Source organism: Xyrauchen texanus, chromosome 28, assembly GCF_025860055.1.
Source record: "Xyrauchen texanus isolate HMW12.3.18 chromosome 28, RBS_HiC_50CHRs, whole genome shotgun sequence".
Taxonomy (NCBI): Eukaryota; Metazoa; Chordata; class Actinopteri; order Cypriniformes; family Catostomidae; genus Xyrauchen; species Xyrauchen texanus.
This window is the reverse complement of record NC_068303.1, coordinates 37,960,434-37,986,700: the sequence shown is the minus strand read 5'-3', so window position 1 is coordinate 37,986,700 and position 26,267 is coordinate 37,960,434. Positions and strand designations below refer to the sequence as shown.

The window sequence follows — 26,267 nt, the reverse complement described above, 5'->3', positions numbered from 1 at the left end:
CCCCCTCTGCATCCCTCAGACACAGAGGCATTCCCCTGTAATGACTATTACTGATCAATGAGTATCAACATTTCTACAATAGCCACACACAGGTTGTTGAATTGGAATTTGACTTGCAATGACAGGAAGTTCCCTATCTGTCCCTCACTCGACATTGTGTCGATGAGTTGACATACGGCTATAAAAGGAGTGCCGCTTGCAAACACACTCTCAGACATCTTCTTCGGAGCCGAGCAGACTTATTCACAGAGCTGAATTCCTCCTGTTGTTCCATTCATCTCTCTCTCTCCCAAGCTGTTGGATCTACGGCACATTACTCCACCTCTCCTCCTCCTCCGCTCTCACTACCCTCTCCCTATGGTATATATATATACATACAAATAAAAAGAGTATATTTTCCACTTAAAGAGTGTCGCAAACGAAAGCGTCTTTTTCCAGATGCCTTTACATTTGTGTGTATTTCCTGGTTGCAGTCGATATCTCTCCGCTTCTGACAGCCACAATCGCTGTCTTACGTGTTTGGGTGCTACCCACGCAGAGTCAGCTGCCCCTCGGAGCCTCGGCATGGAGCTACCTCGGCATGGAGCTACCATGGAGCCTGGCACCACCCTCCACACGGCCGGCCGCCAAGAACCCCAAGACGGCTTCAAAGCACCCCTGAGACAGGCAGAACGGCGCTACCATGCTCACGGAGATCGCCTCCCTCCTACGGAAGGCCGCGATAGAGCTTGTCCCTCCAGCCGAGATGAAGAAGCGGTTTTACAACCCCTACTTCATCATACCCAAGAAAGGCGGCAGGTTGTGGTCAATCTTGGACCTGTGAGTTCTGAACCGGGGTCTGCACAGACTCCCGTTCAATATGCTAAAGCTGAGATGCATTTTAGCGAGTGTCCGGCATCAGCATTGGTTCAGGACGCGTACTTCCATGTACCATGTACCGCCAAGTCGGCTTACACTATCGCAGAATGTCACAACTCGCCCGTCTTCTTCTCCTTTGGAGTCAGCGGCGGCTCAATTCGCTGCGAGCCACTCACATCCCGGGCCACCTCAACAGCACAGCTGATGCGCTGTCACGTCAGGTTACGCTCAGGGGAGAGTGGAGACTCCACCGGTCCACCTGATCTGGAGTCGATTCGGCCAAGCAAAGGACCTGTTTGATTCCCCAGAATCCTCCCACATGCCCACTTTGGTACTCTCTGTCCAGGGCTCCCCTCGGCACAGATGTTGTGCAAGGTCAGGGAGGACAAGGAGCAGATCCTCTTAGTGGCCCCATATTGGCCCTCCTAGACTTGGATCTCAGACCTCATGCTCCTCACGACAGCCCCCCTGGCGAATTCCCCCGAGGAAGGACCTCTGGAATCTCCATGTCTGGCCCCTGGATGGGACGCAGAAGACTTAAGTGGCCTACCGTCTGTAGTGGTTGACATGATCACTCAAGCCAGGCCCCCTTCAACGTGGCGCCTCTATGGCCTGAAGTGGCGTCTTTTTGTTAAGTGGTTTTCTTCCCTAGGCGAAGACCCTCAGAGATGCGCATTAGGATCAGTGCTTCCTGCAAGAGAAGTTGGAGGGACGGCTGTCCCCCTCCACCTTGAAAGTGTATGTGGCCCCTCAGGCCGCACCTCGTTCCATTGTCCTTCGGGGCCTTTGGGGAGCTACTTTCAAGCCCCTTGAGTCAGCTGAGTTAAAGGTGCTCTCTTTAAAGTCCACCCTCCCGACGGTGCTCACCTCCATCAAGAGGTTAGGGGACCTGCAGGTGTTCTCTGTCAGCGAACTATGCCTGGAGTTCAGTCTGGCTTACTCTCACGTCATCCTGAGACCCCGACAGGGATATGTGCCCATGGTTCCCATGACTCCTTTCAGGGATCAGGTGGTGAACCTGTAAGCGCTGCCCCAGGAGGATGCAGACCCAGCCTTGGCGTTGCTGTGTCCGATGCTTGCTCTTCGCATCTACCTGGATCGCACGCAGAGCTTTAGAAGCTCCGAGCAGATCTTTGTCTGCTTCGGTGGACAGTGGAAAGAAAGCGCTGTCTCCAAACAGAGGATCGCTCACTGGGTCATCGATGCCATCACTATGGCTTACCATGCCCAGCATGCTGGCCTGCGAGTCCATTCTACCAGGGGTGTTGCGGCTTCTTGGGCATTGTCCGGCCCCTCTCTAGCAGACATCTGTAGAGCTGCGGACTGGGCAACACCTAACACCTTTGCAAGGTTTTATAACCTCAGGGTTGAGCCAGTTTGTTCCAGTGTGTTATCAGGTGACACAAACAGGTAAGTTCGGGTCAGCTGGCCGGGTGTGTACCGCTTGTGCATAGCGCCTTTCCCCTCTCTTGAGGCGAAGACGTGCACTCTTTTCCCAGTTGCGTTCACAAAAAAGTGTGAACCCTGGACATTCTTCCTCATTAGCCCAGCGGCCGACAAGCCTTCAAAGAGGCTCGCCACCGCCCCAGTACATGCGTCACTTAGGCCCCCGTACTGAGGTAAGTGCTCCACATGTGCTGGTTTCTCCTTACGTGACCCCGTTTGATGTATATTTCCGCAAAACGGTTTCCCCGCCGGTAAACCACATCTTCCTTGGGCAGAGGGCCCTCTGTCCTTGCTCACCGTGTTTGTAGTAACTCCTCCCCTCCTTGGGTAGGACCTACCACAGTGCCACTCCGCACAACATGTTTCAGCTTCGACTCAGTAAGACCATGTGCTGTATTCCACTTAGAAGTCCTCCCCCCTTCTCGGGGTCGGGTGTGATCTCCGCAGTGTCCTCTTCTTTGGAGGGACACCCCACAACATGGACCATATATGGCCCCCAGCTGAACAATTTCCCTTTTTGGGGAGAACAATAGAGAGAAGGCTACGGCTGGTCCAGCCAGTCCTTAAACTTCTGAGCAGTTAGCCACTCCCCAAGGTGTAGGGGGACCTCTTCATCCCTGCTAGTGTGTTGGGGTTAGTCTTGCTGTGCTGGCTACGAGGCACACAGAGTTCTGCCCATCTCGCACCGCCAGTCTGTGTAACTCGGTTCAGCTCTTGTGGCGTTTTCCATTGGGACCCCTAGTGTCAACTCATCGACACAATGTCGAGTGAGTGACAGATAGGGAACGTCATGGTTACTGATGTAAACTCTGTTCCCCGATGGAGGGAATGAGACTTCGTGTCCCTCTTGCCACAACACTGAACCAACCACTAAAATGGCCGGGTCTTTGTCTCGGCTCCTCAGTGTGAAAACTGAGTGTGTGTGTGCAAGCGGCACTCCTTTTATACTCATATGTCCCGGGGAGTGGCATGCAAATTCCACACACTGTAGGGTATTACATATACAATTTAGAGATGTGGACTCAATCAGTTAAAAAAAAAATTTTGCACGCATTTTATCACCATTGTATGTAGGGTAATTTGCATTTTGATTGGTCTCGAAATATGTGAGCTATGAACTAAATTGAGCTGTCCTTATTAGGTAATGAAATGTATAACGGAATTAGTCACATTCATCAACCATTATTAATTAGATAAATAACAAATAACTAGATTATTTGTCTTAATAGATTACCACCATTGAAATTGTAATACAATGTCTAGTTGTATCAGCTGACAATTTCTGAATTTCAGAATTAACTTTAATAAGTGAATTATGATTATTCACTTATTGGAGTGAAATTATTCTCATGGCTTATTGAAAATTATATTACATGTATTTAGGTACAGCTTTGAAGCGAAATCTTTCAGAAACAGGGATGAGATTATCAAAATATACCACAGTCAAGTCGTCTTTGAACACAGACAATTTTTATTGCTATTCTAAACCTAAATCTAATCTAACATGTATAGATTACATGAGACAGGTTGGTGAAAAGTGACAGAATGTGAAATAACTGATCAGTACAGTGAAGATGATCTCTACGGGTCTGTTGACAATACCTTAAGAACCATTTCATCCTTCTTTGAGTCTACATCGATTTTCTATCGGATTACCCAAATTATTTGATTAATACACCAGCAATTTGAGCACAATATTGGAGATGTACTTGCTTGTCTGTGTGGTGTTTCCTTGCGTTCTTTGAAAGGTTCGGAAAGGTTCTTAGCACTTGGTCGAAAGTTCGTTCCGTCGATGTTTTGATCTCTTTGTGACCGAATGTATTGTCTTTATGAATGGTGAGGTTAGCTGTGAAGTGAGGCCTTCTCACACCTTCTTGGTCCTGAGTTCCCTTGGATCTCACATGGGAGGACCTGGCCGACAGCAGAGTGACCAGACGAAGTACAGGCCAAAGAGAAGCGAAGAGAGCAAAAACAGCTGAAGAGACGAAAGAGACTTCTTCCTGTTTGGAACTTTTTGATCTGAGATTGGCTGCATCCCCCAAAGGTGTCCTGCGCCAATCAAAAGTGACTTTTCAAAGTCACATGGTCAACTGTCTTTTCCGATAGTTGAGTTATGGTCCTTTGTTTCAGACTCTTAAGATTTTCCTGCTCAAAAATAGTGCAAATTTAATCATGAGCTTTTATATCTTGTGAATGATACAAGAGGCATGATACAACTAGCTGGAATTTTTTGTCATCAGATTTTTCTTCATACACAAACAAATGTTTACATACTAAACATGACATGTTTTTATGGATGTTATACGTGTAGGTATTAAAATATGAAAAACATATTGATTGTAAACATCATTATATTTTATCAAGTTAAACCTTATAGTTACCATTCTTAGTAGAATGAGATAAATCATACAGTATTAAAGATTATATTTATCAATTATAGGTGTTTGCACATTGCTACACACATTTTAAAGAGTTCCATCAGTCTATAATCATTAATTTGTCAGGTACAAATGTTACCACAGTTCAAAGTGATTTTCAACATTATCTAGCAAGGCTATATTAAGATGAAATATCTTAGAGTTGTGCAAATCTGATGGTCCCTGTAATCTTACAAAAGAGAAGTCTGCTTTAACTCTGTGTGGAAGATCAGGTTGCAGAGGGGCCTTTCTGACCAATCAGGATGCCTGGGCTGTTTGATTTATGACGGTGAGGAATTCCAGGACTGCAAAGGTTGAAAATTCTAGATTGAAGTCATATGAATATAGATTTCAATTCTTCTGCATCTATAATCCAACAACACCAATTCTCATTGGCCATTTCTCAAAGATCAGAGGTGTCTGGGCTCCCAAGAGTGAACCCCTAGTGTCAACTCATCGACACAAAGTCTCATTCCCTCCATCAGGGAACGGAGGTTACATCAGTAACCATGTCAATGATTTTACTAAATGAAACTCAACACAGTCACACAAAAGAGAAATGTATCTATTTTTTTCTCAAAATATAAACATTAACCATTTGACAATAATTATTTGACAACACCACAATACGCCACTTTGATTTCAGACAACGTTATAATAGTAAATATTTATCAAATTCTGGAGTAAATTGGAGCATTCTGGGAGATTTTCTGGGAGTTGATTTATAAAATATGACGTTTAATTTACATTAAATACATATTGGATTCAAACATTGAAATAACCTATATGTTGCGTGTATAATAAGCTACATTTACGGCAGAGTAGTTAAATAATTTTTTTAATTACATTCCATTTTAATTCCACTTCATTAAATTAAATTACAATTCTGCATCCTGTGTGCTACCTCAATATATAGTCATTTTTCAGGAACTAAATTTGAATTTAACAGCATTCTCATTTCAATTCTGAATAGTGCACAACAAGTTCAAATCTTCAAGAAATGTTTTAAGAGAAACATTTTAATGATTTTTCATAGAAGTGATTGTTTGATTTGTGTCTCTTGCTCTATCATTGAAGAATAAGATACTGTATCGAGCTCAAGCATGCATCCAGATGCAAAAGACCGTTCGCATGTGGCTGTGCAAGAAGAAACATAAACCACGGTGAGTGGCACATTCTCTCATCTGCACTGTTCTTCACTTTATTAAGATGATGCACAGACACATCCACATCTCTGTAAAAAGCACTTATTAGTGAAGCAACACTTAGGAATAATATCAGTAATGCACTTTACAGCTACAAGAACACACATTTTTTACTAAACAAAGTACTTTCACAAAAATGTAAGCTGCTCATTTCTGAGTTTAAACCCCCCATTACACTTGCCCTATTGACATCCATAGTACATGCATTATTATAAAGCCTTTTTGCATTAATTTATTACAAACTGAAGGACAAGTCACATTATTTTCTGTGGTTATAAATGATGCTGTGCATAAAGTGTGAGTTGTAAAAACCTTGGGAAAACACAAGCACAAAAAATTACTCTACAGCATCTTTAAACGTATGATATTACCTATTTATGTAATTGTGTGTATGTGTGTGTTTGTTAGTATCGAAGGGCTGGTGAAAGCTCGTAACCTGAAGACAAGGATGGAGAAGTTGAATGAGGTGGTTACAGGACTCAAAGAGGGCAAACAGGAAATGAGTAAACAAATGCTGGAACTAGATTCCTCTATCAACGCACATATACTCAAGATTAAGGTGTGCACCATTTCATATTAATCTTGTCAGTGAAAATACTGCCAAAAATGTTAATTGATAAAGGTTTTTTTATTATTATTTTGTCAACGAAAACAAAGGTGAGACGAAAAATTTGCAGCATGAGAATAATCAAACTGTTTCATTCAAAACATTCTGTTGATGAAAATAGGTCAAGAAAAAATATTACTTCAATATATTAACAATGCCCCAATTTAAAAAATTAAATTATTTAAAAAATATATATATTGTTATGATGTGTGGAAATAGGAGAAGGTAGACGGGGCTGTGGATCCAAGTGCGGCTTTTATTTGAATTAGCACAAAAGAAACAAAACACTGGAACAAATCAAAAGCCACGATGGGAGAAAGGCAAGCTAAGTACTGGAGAACAACAGGGTAACCTCGGATGGACAGACAGACAGACAGACAGACAGACAGAGAACAGGGTAACCTCGAGCGAGCAGACAGACTGGCAGGGAACACGAACAGAGAGAGTCAAACGAGACATACGCGGAGACATGGAACGTCAACGCACAACAACCGGAAGGGAAAACAACGGGGTTGTTTATATGGGCTTTATTATTATTATTATTATTATATGATAGTCTCACCCCAAAACTGACATTATTCGTTGAGCCATTGTTGCTGTGTCAGACTGGTCGGAATGCCAAACAGAGCAATGTTTTATATTGCCACAGAGCCGCGGTGTTACATGTTTTTTGTATTTTAACATACACTACACACCTTTGAACCATGTACAGGCCAACTGCCAAATTTGTATTTGCATAATGGCGAGTGTTCATTTCCAACCAGTAGAGTGCTTGTAACTTCAAGATCATGGGTTTGAATCCCAGGGACACATAGACTAATAAAGTGTATGTTGCATTGGATAAAAGCCTCTACCAAGTGCATATAAGTAAATGTAATTTGTGATGAACAGTTGATGTGTGACGTTTGTTGCTTTGTCTGTCAGGAGGAGATGGAGCTGCAGATGGAGGCGGAGAGAGAGCAGGAGGCAGCACGAGAGGCCATGCTGAATCAAGAGCGCCGAGATCGTGAGCTCGCCCTGCGGATCGCTCAGAGTGAGGCTGAACTGATTCCAGAGGAGATGCCCACAGACGCAGGACTCCGCAGGTACTGTCACACCGACATGTGCAGTCTCAAAGCATCTCAAGCCTGGTTTCTTTCAATTTTGGTTTCACCAACTGAACTCCACAGTTATATACATCATACTGCCCAGATATATCTGCCATCATAGTTCCCAACAGGCAGAGCGAAAATATTTACTGCATCATACAAATTGCTTGCATGTCCATTTACACTGTTACTTTTCATACAAACACATGACATTTTCAGTCATGTCATGAGGAATGTTCTGGGTTCAATAAAGCTGAAGATATGTGTACAGCATCTGTGACACAGAAAATAATGTCAACTTGTCCTGCAGTTTGTAAAAACATACATAAAAATATGATGGGGAGCAGAAACAGCTGTTCATTAACTAATGAATCACAGATGCTGTACACATATCTTCAACATTATTGAACACAGAAAAGAAGTCCCACCTCAAAACGTTTAAGACAACTTTACAGCTCAAATAATAAACAGAGTTTTTGTGAATAATTCACATAACACTTTAACAAAAATACAAAGGATTACTTTTTTGCTTTTACTTCCACTTGACACCATAGTGGATTATTGCTTAAAAATAAACTGAGGGATGAGTTCAAATTATGGTCTGGGGTAATTGTTATTATGCCACAAATACTGTGGATATAGCATCAATTGTATTAAAGACAGAATATTCCTTTAATTCACAATCCCACCACCAGTAAAGCTTTAGAGTTTTGTCCAATAACAATTTTTATTTCTGTCTCCATCAGTCTATTTAACAATCTTTGTGTTTTTACAGTGTTGCACCACCACAAAAGCTCAAGAGCTTCACAATGTACATTACATTTTACACTATATCTCCTATTCATTTTTGTTTATTGCTAATTATTAGATTAGCACAATACAATACCTTACAATTAATTATCTACAGTAGCAGTTTATAAGAATCTAGTTGTTTTTTTAAATAGGACTGGGTAAAAATAGCAATTTTCCGATGCATTGCGATTTCAATATCGATTCTTAAATCCCAAGATCAATCTTTTAACATATGCGCAACTCTCTACAACTCTCACTTGCGTTTAAGACCAAATCGCACGCTATTAAAGTAGTATAGTGGCAAAGAAGTTCAGCACCGAGATCCTTTCACTGCATGTTGAGAGTACAAGTTTGGTTTGACTTGTTCTATGTAATGTGTGTCCAAAGATGAGATCCAAACTATTCTTATCATTTTTCATTGAAAATGTCTCTTTTAATATCTTTTCTGTTCTTTACAGACAATTGTTGATCAAAAACAAAAAATAAACTTTTATTTCTAATCACGAAAAGCACGGATGTGGTAAAGAAGCCATCTGAGTCCTCTGTTTATATGCACTCATTTACAGAGGCACTTTACAGAACGGATGGTTTTCTTAAAGAGACCGTATCGATTTTTAACACATGTTCTAGAAATCAATGGAAATACTTCTAAATAGCATACATTATTAAACAATATACATGTACCAAATATAATATATGCCATATAATATCATATTTATTGATGGAATACATGGATTAAAAAGAAAAAATAAGGTCCCCTGTATAATTAACTGCATTAGCTGGAAGATAATTTATTTTATATGTAAGAAAAACAGGCATTATAACTGAAAAATACTAGGCTTGGAATTGATGCCTTTTGCACTCATCGATGATCAGAAGATTTTCCTGATGATTATCAATATATATTGGGATTTTTTCAGATATAAATAGGGCTACTTGTTGGACAATAGTCTGTGTTTTCAAACATATTTCTCAACAGAATTTTGGTAAAGTGTGAGTGGCAGAGTAAATTAAAGGGGTTTGCAACACCGAATGTTTCTGGCAGAGAATATGGAGCATTCTAAAATTTGAAATAATTATTTTCTACGAAGGTGCATACACAGCGTGAGCTCACCGTTTTTAAGGCTACTCAAAAATCTGCAGCGTCCCAAAGTTTAACGCATAGTTTTTTAACGCATATACCATTAAAGTCAACCCAAATCATTATCAAAGGACAAAGATTATTTACTCTAGCCATCAGTGGATGATATATTGAGTATATGCATCTCTCATATATATCCTGCACAGTTTATTTTTAATTACAAGTATGTCTTTTTGTGGTTTGACGGCTTGAATGAAACCTCTTCAAAGATACATACAGAGAAATTGAATAATCATTTATTAAACCAATTTCATACACTAACCTGCAAACTCATGAATGTCACTTTTATTCTTAAAGTAGAAAAACCATTTGTATGCATGCAGTATGTGCAAGGAGCTCTAAAATACCCATCCTGTTTTGTGAAACCTGTGCCTTGCGACCCATTTCAGTAAATGTATCATCCCGTTGTGGTCTCCCAACGTTATTACGCCAGACATTCAGCAGAAGCCCAGCATGCAAATTAGGCTTCTAATTTAAAATTCAGCTAATGTTAATGCCTCAAAAATATATAGATAAAATAACTTGCTGATCAACAATCGATAAATCGATATTTATTTTACCTTGTAGCGTGGATTTGCATCACGTGTTTAATCGCCACGTAAACAGGAAGAATCTGTGACTTTTCTATTTAAGGAACCGGTATGCCGGTTTTCGGGGGGAACGCTCATTTACGAGTACGCTCATTTACGAGTACGCTCATTTCACAAAACTTTTCATTCACAAATTGGATTACACTGGTGACTGACCTGGAAGCGCGAGGTCGCCGTTCCTTTTTGGGAGTATATTCGTTTGGCTCGCTGCCAGGATTACTTTTTTCCTGAGGACATTGGTTAATTATCCTTCAACACAAGATCGTGCTCTTCGGACTATACAAAAAACCCGGTGAGGCTGATCTGATCACTTTTATGGACTCTGAGCACTCTGGTTTTCACTTTTACATGTATATACACCTTGTCTGATATTATTGTAAATAATATTGGGTTGTAAATACACTTGAGTTTATTGGTTTTTCATCAGCGTTGATATATTTTTTCTCTACACCATAACCTATCAATAGAAACGGTACTGTTGTTCCCATTATAGTGTAAACTCCACTTAAAGATTTTGGGGAGTGTTACAACCTATATGAATGATTCGACTGAATCGAATCGAGAGCTTTTGAATCGGAATCGAATAGGGAAATCTATCAATACCCAGCCCTATTTTTAATACAGAAATGAGGGGAATCACATCCAGAGATAAAACACTTACTGTAAAAATACTAAAACAAATATACACCTACACAGGAGTGGTGGTGGCGGCGTAGTGGCTAAAGCACAGGGCTGTTAATCAGAAGGTCACAGGTTCTAACCCCACAGCCACCACCATTGTGTCCTTGAGCAAGGCACTTAACTCCAGGTTGTTCCAGGGGGATTGTCCCTGTAATAATTGCACTGTAAGTCGCTTTGGATAAAAGCGTCTGCCAAATGCGTAAATGTAAATAAAAGACATTCATATACTAACATGTGTATGGTCCAATCATCATGTTCTATAGGAAGGAAATGGCCAAGGAAATGTCTGTCTGATCTGTTGGCTCGTGTGTAGAGGGGTTTGTTTATATCACTACAGATCTATTTATAACCAAAACCATATCTTCTGAAAAATCACTTGATGACAATCAAAACAAACAAAAAATTCATACAAATTGGTAACATGCTTTGCGTAATTTGCATAATCCAGATAGATCAAAATATTTCATATTGTTCAATTATTTCAAATTATAGTTATATTCTTAATTAATTATAACTATAGTAAAATACTATGCAATTATCGTAGTAGACAAATTCTAGTTTAATTTCTGATCAAGAATAAATCTGTTTGCTCCTTTCATCTGATTAAGTTTCTATGCTTTTTTTTTCATTTTCTGAAACTAATCGTGAAAGATTTTTGATGACATTCTTATTACTGAGACTTTTTCTTGTTATTAGGATGTTGTTTAAACCATTCGATATTCCTAATTGAAAATTATTTGATTCACATTCTAGAGTAAGGTAAGGTCATACAAATTTTTTAATTACAAACATGGAAATATGCAAATTATGTAGTAGTGACAAAAATCAAAGCAATTTTATATTTGAGCTTCTTAAATGTCGTCACCCTTTGTCTAGATACAGCTGCACACTCTGTTCTTTTTCTGCTCATTTTCTCTGTTCATTCTCTCATCCAGTTTCACACAGCACATCCATGAGTTTTCATGTATGGTTTATGGTCAAATCATTTTTAAGATTATGAGAAACAAATTCAGTCAAGCGTGCCAAAACCTTTGACTGGTAATGTATGTTTGTAGTGACGTTATTAGTTATTGTCTTATTCATTTCAGCAAATGTGTTTGTTCTGATGGTTCATTTGAATGGACAAATAAAAAATCACTACTCAGTGTTCTCATTTGAAACATTTCTAGTCATCTCAATCAATTGTCCGCTTTATGTACAATTGGGTATTTATTTTTAAACAGAATACACTGATAGTATATATATTATATATTTAATTTATGTATAATTTTTACTGAAAAAAATATTTATCAAAAGATTAGTTGACTGTGACTTGTTTAACTGTGACTTGTGTTATGAGTAGCTTGGTAAACTACAATTTAAAAGTAAGGAAAGGCAGAGGTAACTCAAATGAAAAGCTCTCATTAAATGTCTAAAAGCAGTAAGAAATTCTGTCAGAGGAATTGTATTGTATTGTATTGTATTTTCTCTAATGGCATTCTTAGTAATATTAATTTGCCTTTTTGCACCCTTAAAATTGCTTGATTTGGTTTTTGTTTCCAGAGGTCCATAGGTATCAGGCACTAACACTCAAGCTGATGTCAAGAAATATGAACTGAGCAAGTGGAAATATGCTGAATTACGAGATGCCATCAACACATCCTGTGGTAAGAAAGATTTGATTTAATAAAATTTTTTCTAGGGCTGTTAATTAAATTTAACAGCTGTATGGAGAGCAACAAAATGGAACTCAACTCAGGCATTCATGGCAAAATATAACTGTCAAAGTCGTCCATATAACTCATAGACAAACGTCTAGGTTACGTATGTAACCTCCGTTCCCTGATGGGTACGTTGTGATGAAGAAGCGACACTAGGGGTCTCTCTTGATCGCCGAATATACCTCTGATCTATGCAATGTGAAGCTGGCGGACAGAATTTGCATGTAAATTCCGGAACTGCGTCTGTTTCATTCAGGATTTTTCTGAGGAGCCGGAAATGGTCCAGCCACAACAGTGGCTCTACTCAGCGACGTGGCCGGTAGGACAGAAAGCCTCGTTCCCTCCATCAGGGAACGGAGGTGTAAAGCAGTTCAATGGAAAGGAGGTGGCGAGAATAATTAACTGAAACAAAAGACACAAACACACACATGATGGACATGTCCATGAACTATATCTCTCTCCTGCACTATCCTCCGCAGTCGGCCTTTATCCCTCTTGGAGGCTTAATTAGCCTAATAAGGGACCGGGTGTGTAGAATCACAACTCGGCCCCGCCCTCCGCCCTACCACAGGAGGTTACATATGTAACCTCGACGTTCCCCGTCTGTCGCTCACTTCGACGTTGTGTCGAAGAAGCGATACTAGGGGTCCAATTTAAATCACGGCATGCGCTGAGCCGTGTACGTGTACTGCTGACACAGGAGCAGGCAGGTACTTGACGTGTCAAAACAACCAGCTGTATCAGACTGGACTTCCCCAATGCCCCATAGAGTCGTCGGAACCCTTATAGTTACCCTAGACATGGGGAACAAGGCGACGCTTGCCAACCTGGGAACGGGCCGAGCCTAATCGGGCCTCTTTTCTCTATGTTTCTCTCATAGAGCAAAACGGCTGGGGCACTTACACGCATCGTGGGAAGGGGGTTTTACCCAGATTCCTATTCTTTCAGGGGGGAAAAGACCCTGCGGAGATCACACTCGCCCAGAGAGAGTCTGACTCTTTTAGAGAAAATCACTCTTTTAAAACTTTTAAGTTTGCGCTGTCGAAGCACCCAGGGGCAAACTGCACTGCCGTGCAGAGAAGGAGAAAGCCGCTGATGTGCGCCTCAGATCCAACAGCAGATCGACCAGAGGTAAGAGGAACAGGTGTGTGTGACTTGCAGCTCGCTGCATGCACGACCATCGGCTCTGCATGCAGCGCGGGACATGCCAACACTTCTCATTGGCCTTTTTTCATAGATCAGAGGTATATTCGGCGCTCAAGAGAGACCCCTAGTGTCGCTTCTTCGACACAACGTCGAAGTGAGCGACAGACGGGGAACAATAATTATAATTTTTTTTTAAATCACAGACTGAACTCTGTGTAAACAGATTTACAAACATTAAGACAATAATGTGCTAATGTCTTTTATCTAATTTATATAAGCAAATATAATCATAATAATAATAATAATAATTGCAATTCATTCAATAAAACATTTTAATCAATTTACAGCCCTGTAAAAGGGCAACACCCTTGTTTTATTCATAAATGGGAATAATATATTTATTTCGTTTTTTGTTGTTAATTTGTTAGAATTACTTTCCTTTGATTTCAGCATGTAAATAGAAGAACGTTTATGACAATATATACATATCACAGTAGAAATTTGAAACTGTTGTTGTTTATGCTTATGAAACATTTTTATAATAGAAATGTCTTATTTTTTTTTCAACTCTCTTTTTACACTATTATTCTTTCTCCGATGGTAGATATTGAGTTGTTGGCGGCGTGTCGTGAGGAGTTTCACCGAAGACTGAAGGTTTATCATGCATGGAAGTCAAAGAACAAGAAACGCAACACTCAGGATGAACAGAGAGCTCCAAAAGCCATCACAGACTTTGGTAAGAAATACCAAAGCTTCATATTTATAGAGTGACCAGACTTCCCTTTTTTCGAACATATCCCACGTCCTGACGGAATTACAGTCAGGATGCGATTTGTCCTGATAATTAGTCTGATGTTTATTTTGATTGGTTTTAACCCTCCTATGATATTGAAAAATGGCCTCTCCCTTTGATATTCATGGTCAATATGCAGAAGGGTCAGATGTGTAACCATTTGTTTTATGATGATGATGAAAATGGTACAATTTTTTTCTTACCTGAAGAACAAAAAAATTATGCATTTCTTTTGAGATTTTATGCGATTTTTATCTTATTTACCTGATAATTTCTTAATTTTACCATTAATTTGCATATACAAATAAGCACATTTTTGACCAACACTTCTATAAGTTGAAACATTAAGAAAATATGAGAATGTGAAAATTGGAGGCAGATTGCTGCCATCTGGTGAACAAAATATAAATAACATGACTTGAAAACCATGTCATGCCAGTAACCGTGTTTGTGTGTTTAGAGTCTCACCCTGTAGTTTCTGTCTGGTTTTTTTCTGCATTGTAACTGATTTATTGATTGTATTTGACAGAACATTTTTCAATGGATTTTTCTTTTTTTTACAACCACTAAGACCACTAAGCCCAATTTGTTTTTATGTCCGGATGGCAAATGGAGGAAAAGTCAGCAAGTTTTGTACTGCTCAGATAAAGGACACCATTTTTATTAAGAGTAAAATTTATTTTGGTAAAAAATGACAATATACCATAATACCATAGGAGGCTTAATGGGACTGCAACTCTAAAATAGCTTATAAAAACAAAACTATTAACTTTTAATAATCTGATAAACCATTTCCATAATCTTAAAAATATGACAAAGAGAAATCTTAAAGGTGTAGTTCACCCAAAAAAAGATATTGTCATTATTTATTCACCCTCAAACAGAAATCTTTTTCTGTTTCATTTCGAAATAGTAAAAGTAGGTAGAATAATTGGAAGCCAAGGCAAAAGAGGTAAGACAAAAATAATAAACCTAACTAACTCTTCAAAACATATATAAAAACCAATAGAAAACAATATCTACAGTAAACAAAACTCACACCCTGCAGCTTTTCTAATGATTACTCTTTACATTATGTACAGAATGGCATTGCTCAAGCAACAATCAACCCAACTTTCAATATACTAATAAACAAACCAGGCAAGCATCAACAATATGCAAAGCAGACATTTTTGACTACTTAAAATGTCATTGCACTAGATGCAAAATAAAGTTTGCAGAAAAAATATGCTTAAAGCTTTTCGCAGAACAAACTTTTTTGAGCCATTTTTGCAATGACTTTTAAGCAACCGGTGTCACACAGGTGTCCAAGTAGAGTAACCACAGGTGTAGTTCATCACATTAACTATGAGCATGTTCTACTTACATTTGATAACCAAAAAGTGTTAAAATATTTGTCTTCATTTTGCGCAGTATGTCTATTGTTATAATTTAAAACATACGTTTTAACAAAGGAAACAAAACAAAATGAGTTGGTTTCGGCAATGCAATTACAGTGATGACAGTTTTATGGGCATATGTGCATAATTGTCATAAAAAATGTCACAATGCACTTTTATTTATTTTGGTCATGTTTTCCCGTGCTTGTGCACATTAGACAGAAGACATTCTGCTTTTTTTCTTCAAAAGCATCTTAAACATTTTTATTAATACTTGGGTGGTTTCCAGACACTATTAATGAAAGATGTGTTGTTATTATCCTGTAGCCCAGCAAAACCCGGTTCCACCAGTTATGCCTCGACAGCAGGAGATCACGATGAACCGACAGCAACGATTCTTTCGCATTCCCTTCATCCGACCAGGGGACCAATACAAAGACCCCCAGAACAAGAAGAAAGGATGGTGGTATGCCCATTTTGACGGGCCGTGGATCGCCAGACAGATGGAGCTGCACCCAGATAAACACCCCATTCTACTGGTGGCAGGTCTCATTCATTTTAAAATACATTTAAATACATTTCTTCAAAGCTTAAGTGTGTAATTTGTCTCAGGTGACACCAAAGAGTATTACAAAAATAAATGTTTTCAAATGTGTTTCCTGAACACTCCCCCCGTCTTCCATTGGTTGAAAAATGAAAGTCCTGCCCTAAACTCTCAACATTAATTGAGTTGGTCAGGATGACCAACAGAGCAATGTTTTGATAGTGCTGCAGAGTCACAGTGTTTACTTGTGTTATGAGAATCAACCTAAAATGGCTTACAGTACTTACAGTGCATTCAGAAAGTATTCAGACACCTTCATTTTTTTCACATTTTGATATGTTGCAGCCTTATGCTAAAATGCTTTAGAATTTTTTTTTTTCACATCAATCTATACTCCATACCCCATAATGACAAAGCAAAAAACAGATTTTTGATAACTTTGCAAATTTATTAAAAAGGAAAAACTAGGTGACAAAGAATGCATAACGCCATGCGAGGAGTGGACGTGTGAGCGGCAAGCTCTGCGCACTATGCAAATTTTATTACTATTTGTGTCATAAACCGGTGAGATTCGATACTCCCTGATTCTTAACTGTTCTTGATAAAAATATTCAAAATCCTTGGGTTCTGGAGATATTTAAACACACGCGTACTCAGGCTGATTCCCCGGAGAGCAACAGGACGAAAGCCTTGGGCTCTATTCAGATGGTGAACTGAAAGAAATCTGGTGTGAATTGATGAATGTGTCGGCAATGCTGACGAAAGTCGTCGCAGACTTGGAAGTAATCGATCAACGTATTATAGCAAGATCCTCCATGGAGTTGAAATGAGTTGGTTACAAGATTGTCAGACGTCGAGAGACATATATGGAGTCATCAGAGATGGAATTAGCTGCTAACACGCTAGCGCCCAAGGCTGATTTGCAGTGTGTTTGGGAAAAACTGGAGGATTTGGTGAATCATTATCGACAAACAACGTCAGAATTGTTGGAATTCCTGAGCACGAGGAAGGCTGAGATATGGAGAAATTCCTAGACGAGCTCTTCCCAAGTCTGCTCGACATAACAGGCCATAAACTGGAAATCGGGCGAGCTCACAGAGTCCCGGCTCGCAGATCCGCAGAGGGAGACAGGCCCCTATCAATTCTGACCAAATTTCTGAGGTCATCCAATAAAGATCTTGTGTTACGCGAGGCGAGGAGCAAAGGAAAGCTTTCTTGGAAGAACCACAGCATTTTCTTGTTCCCAGAGTTTGCAAATTCGAAGAGAGAAACATGATCGATTCAAGGAATGCAAGAATCTCTTACATCCACAGAGCATCGCTTTTGCTCTGATGTTTCCGGCCAAGCTGAGAATATATACTAGGGATGGACGTAGAGAATTTACATGCCCACAGCAAGCACTGTCTTAAATAAAAACATTGGAGTAAGCCATTTGGTGATTTTCATGTGGTCGCCTAGTGGACCTGTCTCATCAAACATTTTTACACATACATAAAACATACACGACTGTTCAAGGCTGAGTGCCTTTTTAATTTATTTTTGTGCTGGTTCCGCCTAGCGGCTGGAGTTTGTTTTGTGTCAAATTATTTCTTTGGGACAGCTTGTAGGTACATCTGCTCGTTTTGAGTGCTTATGCCTCCTGTTGGTTTTGTGGAATATTTCTTGCAGGACATTGGAGTAAGTTTGACTACCCGAAGAATTGAACGGCCTATATTTTAAATGTTTTTGTGCTGGTTCCGCTAGTGGCTGGAGCTTGTTTTGTGGAGGAACACACCTTCGAGACAGTTAAGTGGATGAATCTACATGGGGTTTTTGTTTTGTGTTTATTTCACTTACAGGCTGGAGTCTGTTTTATAGACAATCATCTGTTGTGTAATTCTGTCTTACAAATGTTTGTATAGACTTGAGCAATCCGATGGCAAAGTTGTCTGGGGGGCTCTCATAGTCATACATGGACTGTTTGAGTTTAGTGGGATGGACGCCAGTTAGTGCTGTCATGCGTGGGGTTAATGCACACAATTTTCTTTTTTCTGTTTGTTTTGTTATGGGGAAATTTGGGGGGTTGATTGTTGCACCAATGTGGAATGTGGTATTTCTCCTTTTATAATAGAGGATATTTCTAAGATAATTTTAAGATTTTATAATATTTGTTTTCTTTATATGTCAAAATGTCAATATGAGTGGATTATCTCTCTCCAGGTGGAATGTGAATGGGTTGGGGAACTCCATAAATAGGAAGGTTATTTCTTTTCTTAAATGTAAGGAATATAATTCTTCAAGGTTTCTTCAAGGAATGCATCTTTCCTCTCTGGAAGCTGAAAAATTTGGGGAAGGCATGTTTTCTTTAGTGCTGGCTCAGGTAAGAGCAGGAGACTTATTACACAGATGAGTAAACATCTACATTTCAAATGTCTGAAACAGATTAAAGATAATAAATATTCATTAGTCATTATTGTTTTAGCAGAAAACAATGCTAAAACAATAGTATAAAGGTAATAAAGAGTATTTTTTTACTCTTGATAGGGGCACCAGGCAGGAGTGCCCTCTTTTCCCCATTATTGTTCTGTCTTGCCCTGGAGCCATTAGCAGTTTGATAAGAAAGGAGAATGATGTTCCAGGGGTGGTGGCAGGAGATATGGCGCATAAGCTTTTGCTTTACACAGATGATATTTTATTATTTGTCTCCGAACCCACTAGATCTATGCCTTGCCTTCACAGAATTATTAATACATTTTCTAAGTTCTCAGGATACAGAGTCAATTGGCCTAAATCCGAAGCTTTGGCTCTGACACTGGGCAGTAGCCCAGTAAAGGCCTTCCAGCTGGGCGCCTTCCTGTGGCCCAAACAGGGCATTAAGTATTTGGGCATTTTATTCCCAGCAAATTTGTGTGATTTATTTAGAGTTCATTTTGACCCCTAAATAAAAAGATTTTTGTGCTCTGTGAGCAGGTGGGCTTCAATACATTTATCTATGATTGGGAAGGTTAATTTTATAAAAATAGATAGTATTCCAAAACTCAACTACAGTGTCTCCCTGTAGATGTCCCCCTCTCTCATTTTAAGTAATTTGATAGCATAGCGAAGTCCTTAATTGGGAATGGCAAGCGTCCTAGATTGTTTTAATAATTTGCATAGGCCGATCGACAAAGATGGGCTTGGCCTACCCAAAATAATTTGTATTATTAGACATTCTGTCTTAGAAATTTGGCTCATTGGTTGCTTCCACCTGAGAGCGCCCCTCCCTGGCTTTGTATTGAAGCCCCTATTTCGCCATTGCCATTTTCGGGGGTGTATAATACTTCCAAAAAGAGTACAGAGCAGGTGGTACAGCTGTAAATACATTTTGGAATCTAGGAATCCCAAAATGTTGAACCAAATCTTCAAAAGATCTCAACACTCAGACAGGATTGTATCTAGGCACTGATCTGGGGAAGGCTACAAAAGCAATTTGGCTGCATTGAAGGTTCCCAAGAGCACATACTCCATAATTCTTAAATGGAAGTTTATAACAACCAGGACTCCTCTTATATCTGACCGCCCAGCCAATCTGAGAAGGGCTTTGGTAAGAGAAGTGACCAAGAACCCGACGATCACTGATGGAAGAATCATGCAGAAGGACAACCATCACTGTAACACTCCACTTATCTGAGCATTATGGCAAAGTGGCCGGAAGGAAGCCTCCCCTCAGTGAAAGACACATAAAAAAAAGCACCTAAAGGACTCTCAAACTGTGAGAAACAAGATTCTCTGGTCTGATGAAATGAAAATTGAACTGTTTGGCCTCAAATCCAAGTGTCATGTCAGGAGGAAACCAGGCACTGCTCATCACCTGTGCAATACCATCACAACGGTGAAGCATGGTGGTGGTAACATCATGCTGTGGGAGTGTTTTTCAGTGGCAGGGACTGGGGGACTGGTCAGGGTTGAAGGAAAGCTGAACGCAGCAAAAACAGAGATATCCTTAATGAGGACCTCAGACTAGGCCAAAGGTTCACCTTTCAACTGGACAATGACCCCAAGCACACAGCCAAGGCAATGCAAGTGTGGCTAAGGGACAACTCTGTGAATGTCCTTGAGTGGCCCAGCCAGAGCCTGTACTTGAACCTAATCGAACATCTCTGAAAGACATGAAAATGGGTGTCTACCGATGGTCCCCATCTAACCTGACAGAGCTTGAGAGGATCAGCAGAGAAGAATGGCAGAAAATACCCAAATCCAAGTGTGCAAAGCTTGTCACATCATACCCAAAAAGACTAGAGGCTCTAATTAATCACTGCCAAATGTGCTTCAACTAAGTACTGAGTTAAGGGTCTGAATACTTATGTCAATGTGATATTTTAGTGTTTTATTTTTTTTGTAATAAATGAAAAAGGTCATCAAAAATCAGGACAAAGTCAAGTTCATTCCATGTGGGGGTTGGTCTCCGCCAAGGCTGCGCTTTGTCACCAATCCTGTTTGTGATATTCATGGACAGGATATCGAGGCGTAGTCGGGGTGGGGATGGTGTGCGGTTCGGTGGGCTGGGGATCTCATCGCTGCTTTTTGCAGATGATGTTGTCTTCATGTCATCATCGGTCCGTGACCTTCAGCTCTCACTGGATCGCTTGGCAGTCGAGTGTGAAGCAGCTGGGATGAGGATTAGCACCTCTAAATCTGAGGCCATGGTTCTCAGCAGGAAACCGATGGAGTGCGTACTCCAGGTAGGGAATGAGGTTTTGCCCCAAGTGAAGGAGTTCAAGTACCTTGGGGTCTTGTTCACGAGTGAGGGGACAATGGAGCGGGAGGTTGGCCGGAGAGTCGGGGCAGCAGGGGCGGTATTGCCTCGCTCTATCGCACCGTTGTCACGAAAAGAGAGCTGAGCCGAAGGCAAAGCTCTCGATCTACCGGTCAATTTTTGTTCCTACCCTCACCTATGGTCATGAAGGTTGGGTCATGACCGAAAAGAACTAGGTCAGCGAGTACAAGCGGCCGAAATGGGCTTCCTCAGAAGGGTGGCGGGCTTCTCCCTTAGAGATAGGGTGAGGAGCTCAGTCATCCGTGAGGAGCTCGGAGTAGAGCCGCTGCTCCTTTGCGTTGAAAGGAGTCAGTTGAGGTGGTTTGGGCATCTGGTAAGGATTCCCCCTGGCCGCCTCCCTAGGGAGGTGTTTCAGGCACGTCCAGCTGGGAGGAGGCCTCGGGGAAGACACAGGACTAGGTGGAGAGATTACATCTCCACACTGGCCTGGGAACGCCTCGGGGTCGCCCAGTCAGAGCTGCCCCCGCGACCCGAATTCGGATAAGCGGTTGAAGATGGATGGATGGATGGATGGATCAAAAATCAGTTTTTTGTTTTGTCATTATGGTGTATGTAGTGTATATTTAAACGGCGGGGGGGTCCTATGCATAGCAGTGTATTTTGACGCATGACATCACTATTTTTGTCACAGTGTATACAAGCAACTTTACAGCTGAGCGAAATGAGACAATAATTAAATTGTATCATAATGTCTCATAAGAAGCATTGTACTGAATAAATACTGCTCAGATTGCAAAAAATATTCAGTATCTGATATACAGTATATAGTAACTTGCTTATGAGTATCTTGTAGCTTTAAATTTTTGAGGTCATCTTTATTGTAGTGTATTCCTAACTGATGTCAAAATTCACTTTTAGCATATTTAAAACTTTTATGGGAAAATGGACAAAAAATATTGAAGACTCACTTTACACTTGACAGTTTTTGGTTCAATCAAATGATCTCTACAATGAAAATGTCCTTTAATGCCACCTGACACCAACTAGCAATAGGAAATCATGGTTCATGGCTTCAACGAAAAGAGAGCCCTTTGATGTGTCCCACCCTATCTTCCTGTTTAAATAAGTCTATAAATAACCATAAATGATCACATTAATATTTTTTTATATTGTCCTATCAGTTATCTTCCATAATCAGCCAAAACGTCTAAATCAGTGCCTCCTGTGAAATATACAATACCGATTTGTAAATGAATGTATATCTAAACTGTTGCATATGTTTGTCTCTGTAGGTAAGGATGATATGGAGATGTGTGAGTTGAGTTTGGAGGAGACCGGTTTGACACGGAAGCGTGGTGCCGAGATTCTCCCCCGCCAGTTTGAAGAGATCTGGGAACGTTGTGGAGGAATTCAGTACCTTAGAAACGCCATCGAGAGCAGACAGGCCCGGCCCACTTACGCCACTGCCATGCAGAACATGCTCAAATAAACACACACACACACACACACACACACACACACACACACACATTATATCTGAAGAGCATCTCTAATGCAACACTGCAAAAAATAAAATAAAGATCTTAATTAGTATTTTTGTCTTGTTTTGCAATAAAAACATCTAAACATCTTTCAAACAAGTGTAAGATTTAAACTTGTGTAAGATAAGACTTGCTTTTAGAGAATATATCTTGCAGTTTATTTTCCCCACCACATAGGTAAATAATTGAATTTAAGCATAAATCTTACAACTTTTAATAAGTTTACTGTATGATATAAATAAGACTGTTTGTCAATGGGCTTAGAAAAATATACTTTGCTTCAGAAGTAAATGTTTTTTGGTTTTAGATTGTTTATTTATATATATATATATATATATATATTTTTTTACTTGAAAACAAGACCAAAATACTTATATAGAGAAAAAAAAAATGCACTTGTCTCTGTGCACACACACATACACACTACTCAGATCTTTAGTTTGAAAGGAAGGCTGCCAACTTGACCAGCATTCACTTTTTAAAAAAAATGTCTTTTGATATTTTTAAATTCTTTGTATTTGTTTAGTAGCGCTCATGTTTTTTTTTTATATTTTAATTTCTACCACATTGAATCATTCTGTTAATTTCACTTAAATTACTGTCCTTGACTTAATATAATTTACTTCATGTACTATTTTTTGTTATATCAATAATCCATAAATACTTCATTGGGAATGTTCCTTGGAAGAAATTCAATAATTGTGTGTTTTCATTTAATGAGTCTCACGTTAAAATAAAGGCATGTAGATATAAATACTGATATGGTTTAGTACGTTATACTATTCTTAATTTTGATATCACTATCAATCTAGCAGCTTGCAAAAATAATTTACAAAAGCTATAATACAGTAAATACAATAACTCTGGTAATGACCACTAAATTTGACTTTTTAATGAAACGTGTTTAATAAAAATGATTTTAATAATATCATTTAGTTTATGGTATTGTAATTTTTTGAAGCCTTAATGTTTTTATAATTGTGACATAAAATATGAAATTATGCAATAAGATAATGGGTTGTAATTGTCATATCGACCAAATAAGACTAATATGCAAATGTGATTTCTTAAGCTATGCAAAATTGCATATTTGTACAAATATATACAAGGTCATTAGCATGGTGTAGGCATGAGTTCTCCAACTAAAGTTGTCTTTTTTCTTCTCACAAACACAATCATTGATATTTCAAACACACACACTCACAATATATATATTTATTTATTTAAGTAATATCACATGAGCAAGAGTGCGATATGGCCCTACATTAGCACTGCTGAGATTTGGCCGTGAGATTTGGCACGAGGCTGCAGGCCGAGTCCAGTAGGTAATCACAGCAGTGCCCTATAGCACGATTGCGAGTGTGATTTTGCTTGCAGCGCTTCACTTTTTCCACATTTTGTTATGTTACTGCCTTATTCCAAAATTGATTACATTCATTAATTTCCTAAAAATTCTACAAACAATACCCCATAATGTGAAAGAAGTTTGTTTGAAATCTTTGCAAATGTATTAAAAAAATTTATGAAAAAAATAAAAATAAAATCACATGTATTCACAGCCTTTGCCATGACACTCAAAACTGAGCTGGAGATTGCACCTGAAGGACTCTCAGACCATGAGAAACAAAATTCTTTGGTCTGATGAAATAAAGATTGAACTCTTTGGCCTGAATGGCAAGCGTCCAGGCACCGCTCATCACCTGGCCAGTACCATCCCTACAGTGAAGCATGGTGGTGGCAGCATCACGCTATGGAGATGTTTTTCAGTGGCAGGAACTGGGAGACTCATCAGGATCGAGGGAAAGAAGAATGCAGCAATGTATAGAGACATCCTTGATGAAAACCTGCTCCAGAGCGCTCTGGGGTGAAGGTTAATCTTCCAACAGGACAACAACCCTAAGCACACATCCAAGATAACAAAGGAGTGGCTACGGGACAACTCTGTGAATGTCCTTGAGTGGACCCAGACTTTAACCCAATTGAACATCTCTGGAGAGATCTGAAAATGGCTGTGCACCGACACTCCCCATCCAACCTGATGGAGCTTGAGAGGTCCTACATAGAAGAATGGGAGAAACTGCCTAAAAATAGGTGTGACAAGCTTGTAGCGTCATACACAAAAAGACATGAGGCTGTAATTGGTGCCAAAGGTGCTTCGACAAAGTATTGAGCAAAGGCTGTGAATACTTATGAACGTGATTTTTTTTTTCATTTTAAATTTGTTTTTACATTTGCAAAGATTTCAAACAAACTTCTTTCATCTTGTCATTATGGGGTATTGTTTGTGGAATTTTGAGGAAAATAATGAATTTAATCCATTTTGGAATAAGGCTGTAACATAACAAAATGTGGAAAAAGTGAAGCGCTGTGAATACTTTCCGGATGCACTGTATATACACAACAGTTTAAAAAACAAGTCAATTAAATTGTTTTTTGAAAAATGGAGTACGGTCATAAAAACGCATGGAACTACTTTCTTGTGGCGGATCAGAATAGTTTCTGTTACTGATGTGACCTCCGTTCCCTGATGGAGGGAACTAGACATTGTGTCGATGTGTTGACACTAGGGGTCACCCTTGGGAGCCCAGACATCTCTGATCTTTGAGAAAAGGACAATGAGAATTGGCGTGTGGGATTTGCATGCCACTCCCCCGGACATACGGTTAGCGTGCCGTGCCGTGGCGCTATGTTCGTATCTCGACCCGAGTTTGAGGCCAGTGATGAGGTGGTCTCATATGCATCAACCAGGGTGGCGTAACTGTCGCTGAGGATGCCATATGCCCCAGGAGCCTCTGAAAGGATTTCAGTGGGAACGTTGCATTCTGTCTGTGTGTACGCAGACAGTTCAGCACTAGCTGCGCATGCTCGTTGGTGAGGCGCGCTGTCATTGAGACCGAGTCTAACTCCTTACTGAGAAAGAGTTGCTCTGAACTGGGGAGAGCTTGCTCTTTTCCCAGTTGACCCAAAGCCCCAGACGGCTGAGGTGCCTGAGCACCAGGCACACAACGTGTCCCGCAAGTGAGCTAGAAGTAGCCAGTCGTCGAGATAGTTGAGAATGCGGATGCCCACTTCCCTTAACGGGGCAAGGCCTGCCTCTGCGACCTTCGCGAAGGCGAGAGGTGACAGGGACAGACCGAGCAGGAGGACCTCATACGGGTATGGGAGTATGCGTCCTTCAGGTCTACTGCCGCGAACCAGCCTTGATGCCGGACGCTCACCAAGATGCGTTTCTGCATCAGCATCTTGGACAGGAGTCTGTGCAAAGGCCGATTTTTTTTTAGTTATGATGAAGCAGGGGCTGTAAAACTGCTTCTTCACCTTGGCTGGATGGACAGGCTCTATTGCATCCTTCTGCAGGAGGGAGGCGATCTCCGCACACAGATCTCCGCACACGCCTCCAGTGCGCCATACCTGCAGTGAAACAGTGCCCGGTGGTTGTAATAACGATGGGTGGGGACACCGACTGTGAGGCCCAGGAAATGAGAAAACCACTCTCGGGGAACAATCTGAAGCCTTCTTAGGTTCTTGGCAACCGGCCATGAGACAGGTGGCATCTGCTTTCTGCGGGTGGCTCAACGCTGGGGCCAGCCTACTGGGGCGGGCT

General features: G+C 40.2%; 1 pseudogene; it reads left to right on the top strand.

The window, feature by feature from the left end:
- The window catches only part of LOC127621729 (unconventional myosin-VI-like), a 32,082-nt pseudogene extending 9,471 nt beyond the window's left edge, over positions 1-22,611 (top strand).
- The last annotated feature ends 3,656 nt before the right edge of the window (positions 22,612-26,267 follow it).